At 33.2% G+C, this 20,201-nt stretch overlaps 1 pseudogene; it reads right to left on the bottom strand.

Annotated features, from left to right (window-relative positions):
* Positions 1–7,238: 7,238 nt before the first annotated feature.
* Positions 7,239–9,442, bottom strand: LOC18105485 (U-box domain-containing protein 24-like; annotated as a pseudogene).
* Positions 9,443–20,201: the final 10,759 nt, after the last annotated feature.

The raw sequence follows: 20,201 nt of genomic DNA, 5'->3' as shown, positions 1-20,201 counted from the left end.
TTAATAAAATAATTAATAAATTTTAAAAAAAATTATTATTAATATTAAAAAAAATTATATTATAAATTTGTATAGTTGTTTTTATAAAAATAAAAAATGAGCCCGTAATGCGGGCATCCAACTAGTATCAACTGATTTTGATAGGGTATTAATTGGGTTTTTCTTAGCGGTTTAGTAACGAGTTAACCTTGTTTTTACATTGTTATAGATCATAAGTTAACCCGCTAGGCAGGTGAGGCTGGGTTCTAAAACAATCATCTTACATGGTTCCTCCTATTCAACTAGATCTGTGTCACCTTGCATGTTACGTAGGCCAGGCTGGGAGGATTTCTTATGTTGTTTTTAACTGAGAATGCGATGAGGTTGTAGTAGTTGTAGTTTAAAATATTTTTTTATTTAAAAATATATTAAAATAATATTTTTTATTTTTAAAAAATTATTTTTAACATCAGTACATCAAAACAATCTAAAAATATATAAAAAAAATTAATTTTAAAGAAACGCGTTGCAATGCCCTAAACTTGAACTGGTTCAAGACAGGGATGACCAGTCCGGTTTCATAGCAGTAGAGGCAGGCTTTAATTTAATTATACATAGTCCCTACAGTTTAGCATACTAATTAAATGGTTCTCATTGTTTTAGAAATTATTTATTTAATATTTATGTTTTAAAATCCATTTATAACTTAATCTTTTTTCCATTTCATGATTTTTCCGATTTTTTTTAAATAGAAAAAAATAAAGTAGATAAGATGGAAAGATTGATGAGAAAAACCTTTTCTTAATAAAATAATACTAAATAAAACAAGATCAACACCTATCAAGAGACAATTTAATAATTCTTTTATATTCTAGGGATTAATTAATTTGTTTTGATAAATTATAGGGATAAATTTTGTAATTATATGGCAAGCTTTTTAGGTTAGGATGTGTTGAGTACAAACACAGTGAGTGTTAAAAATAATTCTTATTACTAATTACTAAATCATTAAAATATGTGAAGTGAAATATTAACCTACTTCACGGGAGATATGAATAGTAAAGAATTTTTCTCTCTTGTTTTATTTTATTGTATTTTTTATATTTTATCTTTTAATATTTTATTAATTTTAAATTAACTATTTGTTTTATTTTATTTTTTATGAAATTATTGCAATCCCAAACAAATATCATGATATTAAACTAATATTTAATTTTATAAATATTTATTTTTATTATCAATAATATTATTAAACCAATAGAATCAAATGAATATTATTCAACTATTGAGTATAATTCTTTTTAACCCAACTGATTTTATTGAATTATTTATAGATAAAAAATAAAATATTAATTAAATTAAAATATTTTATTTTAAAATTTTAGATAAACTTGGATAATCTATAATAAAATTTATATAAGTAGCTACGAGTCAGGAATACAAGATCCTTGAGAACATTTACTGTTTTAGATAAACTTAAAGTTCTCATCACGAACGGTACATACGAGCAATTCCTTTGCTATGACTTATGGCTTGGGATTTGCCGCTCTTTTCTGCCACTGTTAAACATGTCTTATAGTCTGTTTGTCTACGCGATAATGTTGTAATTTTTTATGCAGATAAACGTATAGCCTTACTCTTTAGTGGAAGGTATGCTCCATCAAATTCAGTCATGGTTGGAGTAAAAATGATATTGGCTTATGTTCTAGCTTTTCTGTTTGTACCTGCCACCTGCAGTGTTCCATGGAAGCAAAGCAAGATGGCCTTCGGGGCCTGAAGGAAAATTTATAATTTTTTTCTCTTTAGCTTGTGTCATCGCCTTCTTCTGTACCCTCCGATTGGTATAATTATCACCACTACAAACCAGGTATTAAAATTATAAATTTTGTAGAAAATGGTTTTTCTTATTACCTCTGTTTACAATATACAGCTATATATATAGCAGAATTTGTTTGACTGTTACCAGAATTATAAATAGCATTAAAAACTATAATTACTAAGAATCAAAACTGATCTTCGGTTACTCAATCAGTTTTGATTGAGAAGAGGAAATCTCTCTTCAGTTACACAATCAGCAGAGGATATCTCTCTAACACCCTCCCTCAAACTTGGCGGGCCTGCACGAACAAGTTTGCGAGTAAAAAGAACATGACGATTCTTGTGAAGAGGCTTGGTGAGCAGATCGGCAGGCTGATCTATGGAAGGGATAAAGCAAACACGATGGCTTCCAAGTGCAACCTTCTCACGAACAAAGTGATAATCAAGTTCAATATGTTTGGTGCGGGCATGGAATACCGGATTAGAAGCCATGTACGTAGCACTGAGGTTATCACAATGCAAGAGAATGGGAAACTGAATGCAAGCACCAAGTTCATAGAGCAAGTAGGCTAACCAAGTAGTCTCTGCACTAGCATGCGAAAGAGAACGATACTCAGACTCAGCACTGGAACGAGCAATGGTAGGTTGCTTTTTAGAGCACCAAGAGACCAAGTTAGTGCCAAGATAAACAAGATAACCAGACGTTGAACGGCGAGATTCTGAACAACCAGCCCAATTAGCATCCGCATAGGCAGCAAGATAAGTAGGATGATGCTGAGGACCAAAGAACAAGCCATGATCAAGTGAGCCTTTGATGTAGCGAAGTATGCGCTTAGCAGCAATTAAGTGAGGGATGCGTGGTTGACTCATGAACTGAGCAATAGAATTAACAGCAAAGGCAATGTCAGGGCGAGTGATTGTCAAGTACTGTAAGGATCCAACAATTTCCCGAAAGACCGATGGATTGGGAAGGAGAGCACCATCATTAGAAGTGAGAGTATCCTTTGCTGACATCGGAGTGCTCACAGGTTTACTAAGCAGCATATCATGCTTCACGAGAAGATCATATGCATATTTGAGTTGACTGATATGAACACCTTTATTGTGAGATGTAACCTGCAAACCGAGAAAGTAGTGTAGATTTCCAAGATCTTTGATGTCAAAGCCCCGACCTAAAGCATCAATAAAACTTTGTAAAAGTCGATCATCACTACCGGTGACCACAATGTCATCAACATAGAGGAGAAAATAAATTGTATGACACTCGTGTTGGAAAACAAACAGAGATGAATCAGCCAAGCTCTGAACAAAGCCAATTGATAATAAGAAGCATGTCATTCGGTGAAACCATGCACGGGGAGCTTGCTTGAGGCCGTAGATGGCCTTGTTGAGCTTGCAAACATGAGAAGGCCGTGACTGATTGATGAATCCCGGTGGTTGAGTCATATAGACATCTTCTTTAAGAAGGCCATGAAGGAACGCGTTCTTCACGTCCAATTGACGTAGTGACCAGCCTCTAGATACAGCAAGAGAAAGCACAACACGAATAGTTGCAGGTTTAATAACAGGGCTAAAGGTATCTGTATAGTCTATACCTTGTTGTTGATGAAATCCTTTAGCCACAAGTCGTGCTTTGTGACGTTGAATTGTGCCATCTGGGTTATGCTTTACTCGAAATACCCATTTGCAGCCAACAAGATTTTGAGAGGAAGAAGGAGGAACCAATGTCCAAGTTTCATTTTTCAGCAAAGCATTGATTTCATCAGCCATTGCAGCACGCCATATCGCATGTTTAGAAGCTTGAGTGTAGCATGTGGGCTCTGTAGTTTCAATGGCAGTGAGGAGAGCACGAGGAATTGGATATTTGATAGTTCCATCCGTGTGAATTTTAGGTTGCACAATACCATGCTGTAAACGTGTCCTCTTGGGTGAAGAGGGCGGCGCAGGAAGAGACGGAGGAGCAGGTGATGAAGATGTGGATGTTGCTGGAGGATTAGAGACAAGAGAAGGATCACTTGAGACCAGCTGTGGAATAGTTGCATCAGGGGCAGATGGCTGAAGAGAGGTGGACTCTATCTGTGAAGTAACCGGATGTAATGAACGTCGGCGCTGATAAGTGAGGATGGGGGCGGCGGTGGGCGCCAGAGACTGGGATGGAGCCGATGATGCTGTAATCGGGAATTCAATACCCACTTCATGCTGCTCTGGTTGAGACACAAGATAAGGAGAGTTGTTCTCAGCAGGTGGATGTGGATCAGAAGGAGCAAGCTGTGGGAGTTCTGAGCTAGACAAAAGTGTGAATTCCAATGAGCCAGCGTCAGAAACTGAATGTGCCTGCAACTGTTTATAAGGAAAAATTGTTTCGTTAAAAATAACATGCCTAGAAATATAGACACGACCGGTGGTAGGATCTAGACAACGATAACCTTTGTGTTGAGAACTGCAACCAAGAAAGACACACTCAATGCTACGACTCGAAAGTTTATCAGAGACATAAGACCCTAGATGAGGAAAACAGGAACATCCAAAAACCCGAAGAGAGGAATAGGAAGGTGGGCTACCATAAAGACGAGTATGTGGAGTATCCCAATCCAGAGTGGGTGTAGGAAGAAGATTAATAAGGTAAACAGAGGTTAAAACAGCTTCAACCCAAAGATTATGTGGAGTACCAGAAGTGAGAAGGAGACTGCGAGTCATTGTAGCAATATGGCGGTGCTTACGTTCGGCAAGGCCATTTTGTTGTGGCGTGTGGGGGCAAGAAAATCTTTGTTGAATTCCCAAGGCTTTACAATAATGAGAAAAGGCATTATTGACATATTCTGTCCCATTATCACTTTGAAGAAATTGAATGGTGTGGTGAAAGATGTTTTGAATCTTGGCAACTAAAGTTTGAAAATGAGTGAGGACTTCATTTTTGCGACGCATGGGGTAAATCCAAGTGTAGCGTGAGAATTCATCAGTAAATAGAACATAATATTTGAAACCACTTATAGAAATGGTAGAGGAGGACCAGACATCACTATGTATAATATGAAAAGGAGTGGTAGCAGTCTCTTTGTTGGAATTAAAAGGTAATTGGTGAGACTTGCTAAGTGCACAGTCTCGACAAAAAGAAGGAAAGGACAATTTGGAATTAATTGTAGGACTTAGACGAGCGAAGACATTTGATGACGGATGACCCAAACGATTGTGCCAAATAGAGGAGTGAACGGAAGCAAGGGCTTGCGGAGAAGTAGAGAAGCTTGATAGATTAAGCGGATACAAACCATCTTTACAAGGGCCCTGAAACAATAGACATCCAGTGCGTAAGCAATAGATTTGATAGAAGTCAGGTGCAAAGAGAAAGAAAACATGATTATCTTTAGTGAAACGAGCAACAGATAGAAGATTTTTACGAATGGATGGAATACGGAAGACATTTTGTAGAGTGAAGGTGGAAGAGCCTAATGAAAAAGGAAGGTTACCAGTATGGGAAACAGACATTGAGTCCCCATTACCCATATAGACATTATGCGGCCCACCATAAGGTTGAGAATTATTGATGGGCATGGCTGTCATGTGATGAGTTGCACCGGTGTCCGGGTACCAGTTTGGATCAGCAGCATAATGTACACCAGCAAATGGAGTGGCAGTGTTTGGACCAGAAAATCTATGTGGACATTGAGAAAGTCCATGGTGACTTGAGTGACAATTGGGACACCATTGAGGTGCTGGGCCAAGAATACCATTTGGTGGAGGACGAGCAGCCCAAGCTGGTGAAGTAAATGGCCCCAATGGAGGCACATGTTGCTGTTGCATAGGAAAAGAAGACCCAACCTGTGACTGTTGAGTGGTGCGTTGCTGAGAATAGCGACCACGTCTGAAGCGACCATTGTTGGGACGACCACTGGTGGGAAATTGGTGGCTGGGATTAGGGCGGTGATCACGACGGGTAGGAGTTTGATGGTGATTGAAAAGAGCGATGGCTGTAGGAGAATCAGCAGGACGAGATTGTTGAGCATCAAAAGAAAGAATTCGAGCCCGAAGTTCAGTGAAATCTGGGAGAGGAGGATTTTGAGTGAGGACAGTACGAAGCATGAGATAATCAGGGCCAAGACCATGAAGAGTGGCGATGACTAAATCCTCATCAGGAACAGGCTTGTTAATAGAAATCAAAGCATCAGCAATGGATTTAGCATGACGAAGATAAGTGTCAACAGATTGAGTGCCTTTATTGAGATCAAGAAGTTGCATTTTGAGATTGGTTGCACTTGCTACAGACTTTTGGGAAAAGTGACGTTCAAGACAGTCCCAAATTGCCTTTGATGTGTCGAAACCAATGGTAAGCTGTGCAATGTTTTCTGTCAGAGTGGTGGTGAGGATGCTAACAATTTGTTGGTCGATGATGAACCAGCTAGCATGATCAGGATTAGGAATGGATCTTGCAGATGGAGTGTCAGTAGTCAGGATGGTGAGAGATGGTTCAGGAATGGTGCCATCAACATATCCCCAAAGTTTGGCACCGTGAAGATAGGGCTTGATTTGCCGAAGCCAGGTGAGATAATTGGTTTCAGTAAGTTTGGTGAATTGAGCAGTATTTTGAGAGAGAACCGAAGAGATGGTGGCCATGAGAAAGAAAAACAGAAAAGGAAGAAAAACACTTAAAAGAAGAGAGAAATAGGTGAGGATCGTAGGTTTAGGCTGATACCATGTAGAAAATGGTTTTTCTTATTACCTCTGTTTACAATATACAGCTATATATATAGCAGAATTTGTTTGACTGTTACCAGAATTATAAATAGCATTAAAAACTATAATTACTAAGAATCAAAACTGATCTTCGGTTACTCAATCAGTTTTGATTGAGAAGAGGAAATCTCTCTTCAGTTACACAATCAGCAGAGGATATCTCTCTAACAAATTTTATTTCCTGGCTAACTTCACCAGTTGGATTAGTACTGTTAGATTCCCTTCTGGTAATGTTCTGTTCAAATATCAGACAGAATGGTGGAAACGTTATAATTACATCCTCTCCGGTGGTCTTGATGCTGGGATTGCCTCTCGGATACTAGAAAGTCGGCCTGACGTGGCGGGGAAGCAATCCGAGCAACCTAAAAGGATGCCCCTTGGCTAGCTGTCCAACTTCCAAAGGGACCGTCGTAGATGGCTGCCCAGTTTACTGATCAAACTGATTGTTTATTACTCTCCTTTTTTCGATGTAATAATTTCTAGTTCTGTAAATATATACTGACAGCTGATTGTTGATGGTGCAATGATTTCTACTGTATATATGTCCGAGGTTGAAGAATCTAGTCTTGTCGATTACAGCGAAAAGTTTCTGAAGAACAAGTAGGATACAATTTGGCAACATGAAAGAAGATATGTGAAAGAATTATATTATAACTTCGTTAGCTTAGTGCAAATTCAAAATTACCAGAACAAGGTAATGCTAGATACATGTGTAAGAAGATTGCAAATATTTTTTATGAACAATCAGAAATAAGAGGATTGTTCATTGTTCATTAAGAATACTCAGTTGAGAAAGTGCTTTAGCAACTAAGGATTTCATGCTACTACTTCCCCTTTGTATTATATCAACTAATGGCATCTGTGCTGAAGTTCCATATTTTTGCGTGAATTCAACTAGTTCAAAAAATCCACTCTAAAGCTCTCAGTATCTTCTCCTGTACTGTGGCAGAAGGCGAGCTCAGTAACTTTATAATTGGAACAATGGCATTTGCTTTAGCAAGAACCTTGCTACCACTTTGTAGCCTTGGGCCGTCAACCAATGTCAAGAGTGCATCTAATGAAGCTTCACAGACTCCAAGATCAGCCTCTCCGAGCATCCTCACTAAGGGTTCCAGTGCGTTAGCCTGTAAAATACAGAAGGAAGATTCCACTGTACAAATTCCCAGGTGTACAGGGCAACATCTGATCACTGGTGCAGCCAAGCAGGAGAAAAGGCCTCGTCTTTTCACCGGGCTGCTTAAGGTGCTCAAACTTTTAGAAAGCTGTTTAAGTGAAATGGCAGCACTTTGTTTCGTCAAAGCAGTTCCAAAAACCAGTAATTGTACAAGCATCGGAATAATTTCAGCTTCAGCTACTATCTCTTGAACGACAAATAGCTTTAACAGCATTCTCTGTTATCTGTCTTCTGTGTGAGGCATTTCTTCTCCCATCAGTAAGACAGGTAGAAATGACCTGAAATGCTCCAGCATCTAGAAGCCACATAGTTATCTGTGGGTCATTAGGAAGATTAGAAATAACACCCATGGCTGCCTGCAGCAATCACTTCCATCATTTGAGGTCTTAATGATCTTGAGCAATGTCTCAATGCGTCTTTGACCCACATGCTCCAAAATGATGTTGTTATCACCATCTTCTGCCAAGCAGTGGAATAGCTTCACGGCATTGGCTCGTACTATATCATGATCATGCTCACATGATTGAACCAATCCTTGGACAGCAGAGAACTGTAAATAGCATAAGCATTAGAAAAATGAGGGAATAGATTATTTGAATTTGCTGCTACATAATTCATCTAAAATCATCAAGGACAAAAATGATCCTAGATAATTTGTTCAAAGATCAAAAAATATATCTGTCTATGCTAAAGGACATTGCATTGTCTAAAAGTGCCATTGATATAAGGTCAGGGTTATTTTCCTTCATACTAAAGTGCTCACAGGATTGCATACCTGTCTCAATTTTGCCCTTATTTCTTCACCAGAAGGAGATTGACACCTTGCAAGAAAAGTTCGAAGAATGCTATTCTGTATTTCCAGACCCGTCAAGGAAATAAGACAGAAGAGTTTAAAGTATCTTCCTCAGATTCCAGTAATGAGATCTGCTCACAATCAGCTTCTTGAGCAGTAGTTGCCATGGCAAGGTTCATAATTATGAATGCAGCCTGCTCGCGCAGATGTGGTGACGATAAGCTGTTCTGTCGATAAAGAATTTCAAACAGAGTTCCGACTGCACCTTTTCTGATCATTTGAAGACCATTTTTAGGTGCATTTGAAAGGTTCTGAAGAGCTTTAACAGCCACCTTTTTCACTTCTAAATCATCGTTTACGAGAAATCAAAGAAGTGGCTCCAGTGTCCCATCTGTAAACAAGGACAGTTTATTGCGATCAATCAAATCAATCTCTGCTAATGTCTCGACCATGATCATTCTAGCATTTTCTGCTCCTGCATAACAAGAATCCTTATAAGTTAGACGTGAACTAATCTGTAGTTACTGTGGGCAAGCACATAGAAACAGCCTTAAACACTTAACCGATTAAGAAATCATGCAAAGAATTATCCTTGGCTGATCACTAATTTCTCAAGGAAGTGTAAGCTTAGGTAAAACATTTGAACTCGGTAATTTTTGTCAGACCAATGCTTGCATATGAGTTGTCCAGATTTAATAATGACCAGAATCTTAAATAATTGAAATTCTAAATGAACTGACTAGCATACCTGCAGAAAGAAGCCGCAGTAATGGTTTAAAATAGTTAGCCTTATCCATCAGTACAACATTTTGATCAAGGAAAGACAGATTCTCCAAAAGCTCTTCGGCATCTTTGGCAGCTTGAATTTCCTCAAAAATGGGGAAATAAGAATCCATGCTCTGCCCACCCTTTTCACCCTTGCAAAGGGCAGTGACCACGATAAGGTACATCAATCCATTTTCTTGTGTAATTATTTAATAGTTCATCATTGATAAGATAAATAAACTTGAGCTAGCCATGTAATGCTCTTCGATGTGCTCAGCATGCATATAAACTGACCTCCTAATTTTGTTTTTATTAGTGATGCAAGGATGATAGTTTCTCAATGGTGAAGGAGATGGATGTTTTTAACGTCCAGATACTTTATTTTATTTTCTTATAATTTCCAGAACTTTTACTAATATTGCTAAAGTAGATCGTGGACTTGAATTAAATAGTTGTGTTCGTTTTTATATTTTAAAAATATTTTAAAATAAATTTAATTTTTTTTAATTTTTTTTTGTTATAAATTAATATTTTTTTGATATTTTAATGTTTTTATATCAAAAATATTATTTTAATATATTTTAAAAAACAACGATTATAATACTTTCAACAACTTTTGGATTGCTTACAAGCCAGATCGGGGAAAGTAAGTTGGCCTTTCAGTTGTTACTAGAACTACCGATAAACAATGTGGTGCGCGATTTAATTGGAAATATTGTGGCCTGCATATCCCTCCAAGGTGACTACAGTGGTGCGAGATTTAATTAAATTACTATTTTTTTTTTATATAATATATTAATAAAAAAACAAAAAAATATTTTTATATATTTTTAAATAAAAAAATATTAAGAAAACAACATTTACTATGCTTCTAAACATGTTTTAAGATACGGTAACACCCTAATTTTATGTTATTTTTCAACTAGATTTTACTTATTTAACCATGATCATAGTTATAATTAAAAAAACAAGAAGCCCATGGCTAAACTACTGCAGTAAAAACATGATTCACTTAAAAAAGTGAAATTATGCATTTGTCCTTAACAATAAATTGATAAGCTAGCTTTGAGAGATAAAATTTTCTTTTCACGGGTCATTTATCATTCTAAATTTGTTAGGGGAAATCTCAATCTTTTACCAAATTTTTTTTGCATAATTAAACAACTTGAATAATTTTAAAAAAATATATTTAATTATGTCATTTGAGGTATTCTTGGTTTTTCACTTTTTAAAGCACACTTTAATGACTCTATTACCCTTCAATTAAAAATTCTCAAAGCATGGGCTTATTCCTAATTTCATAATGGGTTTTTTTTTTAATAATTATTTGGTACTTGTAGCAATGTAGTCTTATGATAAAACAAAAATAAAAAACAAACAAATGTGTTATACAAGTTAACCTCTTCACCACCTTAGAGAAATGTGTGCTACTGATTTTGATGGTTGAAATTACTATTCTGTCATATCATTTGAATTGTCTTGTTGCCCTTTTCCTCCCCAAACAATGCGTGCTTGGTTATTTTTGAATATCTTTAAGAACGTGGTGCAAATTATTTTTTTAAAAAAATTAAATTTTTATTTTATTTTATTAAAATTTAATATGATTTGTACGTTTTGAATTGTTTTGATGTGCTGATGTTAAAAATAATTTTTAAAAAATAAAAAAACATCATTGGCATGTATTTCGGCACAAAAAAGTTATTTGAAAAGCAACCGCTACCAGACTGTCAAACACCCTCCATTGAGTTTGGTGCTGGTTCTTTTTTTTTCCCTTTATTTTTATCTTCTCTGCCTGGATTTGCGCGATATCCCTAAAAAAATCATACTAGTCATTCAAATTCTTTTCCCTTCATATTTAGTCATTTTTTAATTTTATTTTTTTATTTGAAAAAATAATTTCAAATTAGATTTTTTTTTCTCAATTTTATCCTCCTTCAATTTTTCAACTCTCAAATATGTCCTCGTTCTTTGGATTGTTATTTTTTTTTATTGAATATGATTTACAAAATTGTTATTTTTTGTGATTTCATCCTCATTCATTTTTTTATCAAGTTTGATCTTCATTTCTTTTATTATTATTTTTTCTATTTTGATAAGTTTTTTTTATTGATTTTTTTTATTTTATGTTTTAATATTAAATTCGTTAGGAATTGAGCTTCTTGCTTGAACTCGGATATAAGATTTCACGGGTTATGGTTTTAGAAAATTAATGGGTTTGCTTAGTTTTTCATGTTATTAGATTAGATTGTTTTTTTTATATTATTAAATTAATCGAACTTATTAAATTTATTCGATTCAATGACTCAAGTATCATATTTTTTTTCTTTTCTTTTCTTTTATAAATCTTGGCATCATCTTAACTTTTTTATTCTTTAGCCCAAAAAAAATTATCACGGCCTATGACATTGCGCCGACCATCAATATAGATTTGCTCGAGTTACCTTTTTAAAATTGATTTTTTTTTTGCTTTGGGCCTTCAATATTTGACATGCATCAACTCAAGCTTTTCTTCTTGGCAAAAAATCAAAATAACATCTTTTTAGATCTATTTTCTCATTTTAGGCTTTTTTCCGGATAAAAAAACCTTGAAATAATGTTGTTTAAAACATTGGTTTTTTCTAGTGACTTTGCTTAAGCTAGGGCCTAGGTTGGTGGATTATCAAGTTGATTCATTGGGTCGATGCTCTTGGGAGAACTCGGGGTGTTTTCAAAACTCAGCCATGAAAGCATTTCTAAATGCATGTGTTGTGATTATGATGTATAATGCTTTTTAAAAATATTTTTTGTTTGAAAATGCATCAAAATAATTTTTTTCTTATATTTTTTTAAAATTTTAACATCAACACATCAAAATTATAAATAAAATACTAAAATAACATAAATTTAATATTCTTTTAAAAAAATACATTTCTAAAAACAATTTAAAAATAAAAGCTACCACATCTCAAACAATTCCAATCGTTTTTTCACCTCCCATCTTAGAGACAAATCCTGGTCTGATAACATTGATTCTTTTGTGTCATTATGCTTGATTATAGAGATATGTTTTTTTTTCTTCTAATTGGATGACTTTTGGTAATTTGTTCTTCTATTTTTGTTATTATTCATGTTTTTTTTATTTATGCTCAAGTTATTCTTTATTTTGCATGGCCGTGCACAATCAAACTAGTTAATCTGAATAGGTTTTTGGATGTAATAGATTATTAAAATGTATAAGCCACAAGAAAAATTAATAAAAAAGCATTTCTCCTTTTCTTTTCTTTTTTTCGTTTAATTTCAAATATGAATGAAATCTGATGACGTGTGTTCTTCACAATGAAATCAAATGACTATTACAGTTAAAATAAATAAATAAAAAGGGTCACAATTAATCTACTATTATTAATGTACATGGCTGCCCGGGGCCAGCATAGAATTGACCTCCATTTTGCCTTCATGGCATTGATTGTTCTTCTTCTTTTTTATACATGAATATTTGAATATATTTCACAATCTATTATTTTCTGCAATTCACTTCTGGGTAACAAACGGACTTGTTTGTTTTTGTATTTTAAAAGTATTTTTGAAATATTTTAAATATTTTTTATTTTTTTGATAATTTTAGATCATTTTGATGCGTTGATATAAAAAATAATTTAAAAAAAATAAAAATATTATTTTAAAATATTTTAAAATAAAAAATAACCGCAGCCATATTTTCAAACAAACAAGTATTTATAAGAAACTTAAGAAGTTTCGTTAAATTAGCTTAATTTATTTTTATATTTTAAAGTCAATTTTCAGTACATTTTTATAAGTCTAATCATTGATTCTAACCTATCTTTATATTATAATTAAGTCATTCTTCAAACTAGTTATCTTTCTTAAACACACAAACGGTTAGAAAAGTCAAATCTCATATAATTTATTAAAATAGCATAATAGGATTAAAGAAATAGTCGTATATTTAAAAATAAATTGAAATAATTAAATCTATAAAAAAAACAGATTAATTATAGACAATGCATGAAATATAAAAACAATTGTATTAAAGAATATTATCTATTTTGCAGATAAAATGAAACTTATCGGCAGGCATGGACTACGCATGGCTGCTGCTGCTGCTACAGCAGCTAGCTAGCTTGGATGTTCTTTATTGGTAACATTAAACACCCATTAATTTATTAATTAAGAATCGTATCCTCTTACAGTACTATACCATAAATGAACAGTTGAATGAACATAAAACCATCTCTTTATGTTCTCAGAAAATTAATCAAAAAGCAGAACATTTCATCTATGTTTTGTACGTGGTTTGATTTTTAAAATCTTTTTTCAGACAATTATCTAATGAAGGTAGCAGTAGTGGAGCTTATTATATATACCCCAATGGGCTAAATCACTATTAGTCTATGGCTTGGACGGCAAAGTAGCTAGCTAGGTTATACTAATTAAATGTGCATTATGATTTTATTAAGGTTGTTTTACAAAATATGTAAGTAACGTTTCACATCACATGCAGCTAGATTCAACTATCTACTATGTGCTTGGAAATTCGACTCCATGAATACTATCTTATAATCCTTCGAAGCTATATGCCTGGTAAGTACAGATTGAGAAAGGAAGTGCTCTTGAATTCTGGATTTGATGAAAGTAACCGATACATCCATGAAAGGAAGAGAGAAAGCTTAAATTTAAAGCAGCAATGTGTTAAACAATGCTTTGAATGATGATGATGGTAGCTTAGCCAGAAACATTAACTCAAGCGTGGAAGATCAGCAGTACTCATTAGCCTACCGCGGTAAGGATGGTTATTATCCTGCTGTTGCTGACAAACTTTAATTATGGCATTGCCACTTCCTTTGGCAGCATCCACTAATATTTCAGAACTTGATTTTGAGACCAACATGTTTCTCGATCATGCATCCATCAAAATGGGAAAAGGAAATGACCTGATACAACATCAGAAATTAATGTTTAAGTTTAATCCAGTAACAATTACTTTGAACAACGAAAGGAAGAACAATTAGTAGATCCCAAAAACAAACTGATAAGGTTTAATAGTATCCCAGTACAGTACTTTAATTTCTTGCATATTGACTAAAAATAGAACCAAGCAAACTCAATAGAAAATAGACTTAATTTCTGGTTATTATATATTTATATATGGACAAGGTATAGAAAAAACAAAATGAGGGCAGAAAGCATTTCTCCAAAGCTATATCAGAATCAACTAGTTGAACAATCCAGTGTGCAAGGCTGGGTATCTATTCAAAAAAATAACAATGAAAGGAAGAAATCTTCAGGAAAACTAGCTAGGAGAAGTTAAAAGGAGTAGAAACTATGCAAGCAAGCTAGCTAAGAACTTGTTTCCTGTACTCTTGAAACAGTACACTAGAGATGATGGGAAGAAGCATACAAGAGTGATATTGATTCGGCTCGTCTTCATGAGTGAAGAACTTCAGATGCTTATGCACAGAAGATGAGCCGGACCAATATCACGCCGTGTCTACTTCTCCAGAAACATGGCCAGATCATTTCATGACCTCGATCTCTTCCATGAAACACTGCTTCAATTCAATGCTTAGATAGTGGAGCTGGAACCCCCCATATATAGAGGGGGGGGCAAGGGTTTTTCTGTCTCGATACTGTGGATGGCCCCTAGCTAGAAGCAAGGACTTGAGGAAGTAGGGCAGATATAATCACTACAAGCATATCGGAACAATGTTATCAAGATCAAGATTTTGGAATCCCACTAGCAATCTCTTTCCTATTGTTTAGGAAAAGATGTTGCATAATGGAGTATTTCTTTTAATCTTGGCATGTGAACAAGAACGAAGAGCAAGTCACGTCACATTTATATCGTAAATACGCACATGTCATGGTTAATTTATTGCTGAACTAACCTACCAAGCCACCTAGCTAGCTCCACGTACAGTCACCTATAAATCCAGTAACATATATATATATATATATATATATACACACGTCCTGCAGTGATACATGAAAATGCTGCAGTACTTGTGGAAAGAAGTGGGTAACGTCAGTTTTTTCCCGACTATTCGCAAGGGCGAAACAAGAAATCTTTTAGTGGTGATTTTATAATAGAAAGTTGACGTCGAGTATGGAAAGAATTAGCTCTCAATTTCCGATCACCTATTGAGAAAGCTAAGCAATAGAGAAAATATAAACATCAATAATAATAATAATAATAATAATAATCTACTAATTAAGATAAATAAACCGGATAACCGTGTTTATTCTATCTTGGACTTAAATCATTATAAAAAAATAATTTTTTATTGAGAATTATATAGTTAATTAATCCAACAACATTAAGATTTCTAAACTAAACAAAAAATATAAAATAACTAAGAAAAAATAGCAAACAATAAATTTGGATCTAATTTAAATATGAATTAATAATTAATTTAAAAATAATACTCGTTTTTCATTAGAAAGCTTGTTTTACATGGCTAAACTTCTTTTTAAATTTAGACTTGTGTGTTTGTTCCAAGAAAAATCTTCTTGTGAATTAAAATTAGAATGACAAACTTGAAAATGAGTAAAAAAAAAAAAGGAAAGTATATGAGAGAAAATACATTACTTTTAGGTATCCAAATGTATAATCATTATGAAAAAAATCAATAACTTATACTTAAAAAAGTAAAAAAATAACAAGAAGAACCTAACAAGATTTCATAAATTTATGGTGTTATATATGCCCTCCAAACATAGGGTAGTTCCACTCAGAGTAGCAATCCATGCATGCTGCTGTAGAAGATTTAGAGGGTATTTGAAATTATAGTAATAATTATTTTTTAAAATATTTTTCAGTATTAAAAAAGTTGAACAGTTATTACAAGCTGAATCACATGTTGGTCAATTAATCATTATCCTCGAGGTGTGACATTGCTATGGCAAATTTATTTTAATAATAATTATTTTGATATATTTTCAAGTAAAGAAATTTTTTTAAAAATGTCATGCATTATAATTTTAAATAACTCCTGATGTTATCTAATTGTTATAAAGGTATAGAAATAGCACGTAGGCCATTTATGCCTAATTTGCATTTGATTGAATCATACATTTCTTTTTCCAGTTTCTATTTTTTATTTTGTTGGTCTTCTTTCTTTACTGTCTTGCCTCCCACTGGTCGCTTCTGTAACCCTAACTAATTGAAAATGCAGGGAAAGTCTAAGCCACCAAATCTGAAAAGATCAAAGAACCCCTTTCTCTTCTTCCAATAGAAATTCAAATGTCCTTCTTTTTCCACGATTATCTTAGTTCTTAATTAATGGTCAATTTACCAAATTTAATGATGAAATGAAAATGGATTATGAGAGGTTCTCAGTCAAAGCATCCATGTACGTACCTTTCTATATATATTTTGCAATCTTTTGTTTTAAAAAACCATTCTTTTGAATAAAGGTGCTTTGGATTCTGGAAAAAAAAAAAACTAATAAACAAATTCCTACTTGCATTTTCAAGCACGTTTAGCATTGTCATCTGCATAAATTTGATATTGTTGTTTACAATATACACTTCTTTTTATCAAATAATATATACTTTTTTCGTACACCATTGCAGGTGATAAATATAGAATATATGCTTGCGATTAAGGGGTTTGCTTCTCCTGTGATCTCAGGTTCGAGTCATGTGGTTGCTAATATGATGGCCACTGGACGCTTACATGATCGTTAACTTCAGGGCCCGTGGGATTAGTCGATACGCGCTCAAGCTGACCCGGACACCCATGTTAATAAAAAAAAAATAGAATATATGCTGGTTGAAACATTAACACACACAGGAACTAGAATCTAATTCAATTGATACTAGATATATAATGCATGCCAGTTAGCCTATGGTCGATAAAATATTTAATCTGCAATCATACATGTTTTAAGATAAATTATACGAGTTTATTAGTGTTGCGGACCGGATATAACAAATAAATATAAAATTAATATTTTTTCATGAAAGTTTTAGAATGAGTTTAAATAGAAAGTACTATGTGTTTTTTTTTTAATTGAGATAATAAGTAAATGTTATTTTAAAAATAAAATATAATATTAAATACAGGATAAAATTAAAGTTTAGCTAGCAGCCATGTGTTACCTTTTGCTATAGAATAAAGGTGAAATGCTAATTAGCTTGATTTGTCTTCAATGGTGGAGTTTAATTCCAATCGAAGATTAGAAAAGATTCCCGCCATGATTAAGATTGTCCCTTTCACCAAGGATTTTAGGTCCCAGACAGGAAGACTTTAACACGCCCCTGTTCTTCCTACCAAACTACTGCCCTTGTCCAAAATAAATGAGTGGTTGGTTTATGTTATTTGCGAGTGTCGACATTTATGTATTCTTGCAGTCTTGAATTTCAAACTTTTGCCATCAATCTTATGGGATTTTAAATCATTAAACTTTATGTTTATTTAAGATTGCGGTGTAAAATATTTTTTAATATTAGTATATTTAAATTATTAAAAAATACTAAAAAAATATTAAATTAATATTTTTTAAATTAAATATACTTTTAAAAAATACATAAAAAACTTTTTTTTTTTAAGCGCCGCCCCAGACAACCCTTTTCATTTGACAACCGGGGGAGTTTTATTGACAGCTGCTAAGTACCTTGAAAGGGACACCACTATAGAAAATAGTATTGATTACCTAGGAATATAACCCTTATTTGCTAATTTTGCTTCGTGAAATTTCCCCTTTTCTCTTTTTTTTTTTTTTTTTTTTTTTTTTTTTATAAAAAAGCTAGATTGTTAAAGATGGGATCCAAATTTAAGCCCCCGGTGTAAAATGTCTCTGACCTTGTTTTAAATTTAATCTCACTCTTCAATTTCTCATCACAACTTTGAGAGATTGATATATTATTTGAGGTATGATCCTTGCATTAATTAATCTGAAAATATTATTTATCATCGAATAAAAATAAATCTCTAAAGTTTCAACATGACAATGATTTAAAGTACTATTTGTCTTTGTGGTGTGGCCGAGTTTTTTTTTTAAATTTAATTTTTTTGTTTTAAATTAATTTTTTAATGCTTTTTGATTGTTTTAATGTGTTGACGTGGAAAAATAAATTTTAAAAAAATTTAAAAATTTATTATTTTGATATATTTTCAAACAAAAAACATTTTAAAAACAACAACTACTACAATATCAAATACTACCTTCCTCCGATATTCTCTAAGGAGTAAGTTAAATGAAAGAGATCTCCGTTGAAGTTCATGGATGATCTCTTTCTATCATAAGGTATATGCTCCGATGTCCTCCCATGCATGTAGCAAGTCATGTTGGCAAAATTCTCAGCCATCAGGCAAGATGCTTGCCTAGGAGGATCACGGGACAGTTTTCTGAGTTACCAGTGAAGTTGATGCTGATAATTGAGATCATAAAAATGTTTAAAGATTCTACAGAACAGTTGACCTTATCTGTGCCTCACAAAAATTCCAAGGCCTATCTTGGGGAAAAGGTTGCCTGGATAGATACACACACCACCACCAAATTAAATTGTTGGCATTAGTTTTCTTCCTTTTCAAGCATTTTATCCTGCCAAATTTAAACACTCTGGAGAGCTACCTCCACTCGTTAATTTCTCGTTGAAATTTTCAGTTTTTATCGGGGGTGATTATTTTTGGTTCAGTTCGGTTTTTATCAAAAAAGAATAACCAAACTGAATTTTTTAAAAAAAAACCGAAACGGTTCAAACCGACCGGTTTCGGTTCGGTTCGGTTTTTTAGAGCAAAACCTGGTTCAAACAGGTGTGACTTGGTTTTTTGCCGGTTTGACTCGGTTTTTTTCGGTTTTAGGTTTATAAAACCGAAACCGAACTGAACTGGCCGGTTTTTTCAAAATTTTAATCGGTTTTTTTTCACGGTTCAGTTTTTTCAGTTATTGTTTTCTAGTTTTCTTGGTTTTTTTTTTTATTTTTTTGCTTACTCCTAGTTTTTATGTTTTTTATGTGGTAATTTAGTCATGTAGGCGTAGTTATTTGCTTACAATTATTTCGTTTATATTATAAACACGCAAAATATTCAAATGAATATGAACAAATATACATAGCACACAAGCAAAAGGACTTATAAATATATATTTTGAGTTAATAAAAAGTTAAGACTGGTCATGTAATAATAATTTGTGCCGCAGGTGCAATGATTTTTGCAACTAGCCCTGGTCGCACACGTCGCAAATCCATTGATTTAAAAGCCTAAGGAAAACGATTCTGCTGCAAAATAGGTTGGGGAATAAATGGATCAGAATTTGGAATTTTCAAGGAATTTGCAGAGGGAAAGTTGACATTTTTAGAGATTTTGGTGGGGATTTGAGATTTATAGTTTTGTGACCAACTAGGAGGGAATTAAAAAAGAAAAAAAGAAAAAATGCAAATGGTTTTCATCTGTAAATTGGTAGATAAATAAAATAAAACTCAATAAACGGGATTTCCAGCACTGAATTGTTTGCGAAATAAAATAAAATTTATTTTAAAAACTTGAAACAAAAAAAAGATAAGAAATGGCATTTATTAATCTACCAAATCAATAACTTAATATATATTAAAGCCAATCATTTCTAAGCTCTAAGTGATTAATATAAAACATAATAGAAGGAATTTTCAATTTTTGAAACCCTATCTAAATCATACCATAGTTTTATTAGTTAGAGAGTTAGAGTGTGTTTATTTTTGCATTTAAAAATTGCTTTTGAAAATTTTAATTTTTTTCTTTAAATTATTTTGTTTTGTGAATTTGGATTGTTTAAAAAATAATTTTTTTAAAAAATATTATTTTAATATATTTTTAAATAAAATATATTTTTAAAAGTAACTATAATTTCAAATATTATTTAAAAATCAGAGATAAACAGAGGGAGGGATAATGGGTTAAAGAATTAAAGTGAGAAAGAAGAAGAATGAGAGAATGAAATGAATAGAGGGTTAATTTCCTGGGTA

This window comes from Populus trichocarpa, chromosome 15, assembly GCF_000002775.5.
Source record: "Populus trichocarpa isolate Nisqually-1 chromosome 15, P.trichocarpa_v4.1, whole genome shotgun sequence".
NCBI lineage: Eukaryota > Viridiplantae > Streptophyta > Magnoliopsida > Malpighiales > Salicaceae > Populus > Populus trichocarpa.
This window is presented reverse-complemented; position numbering and strand designations above follow the sequence as displayed.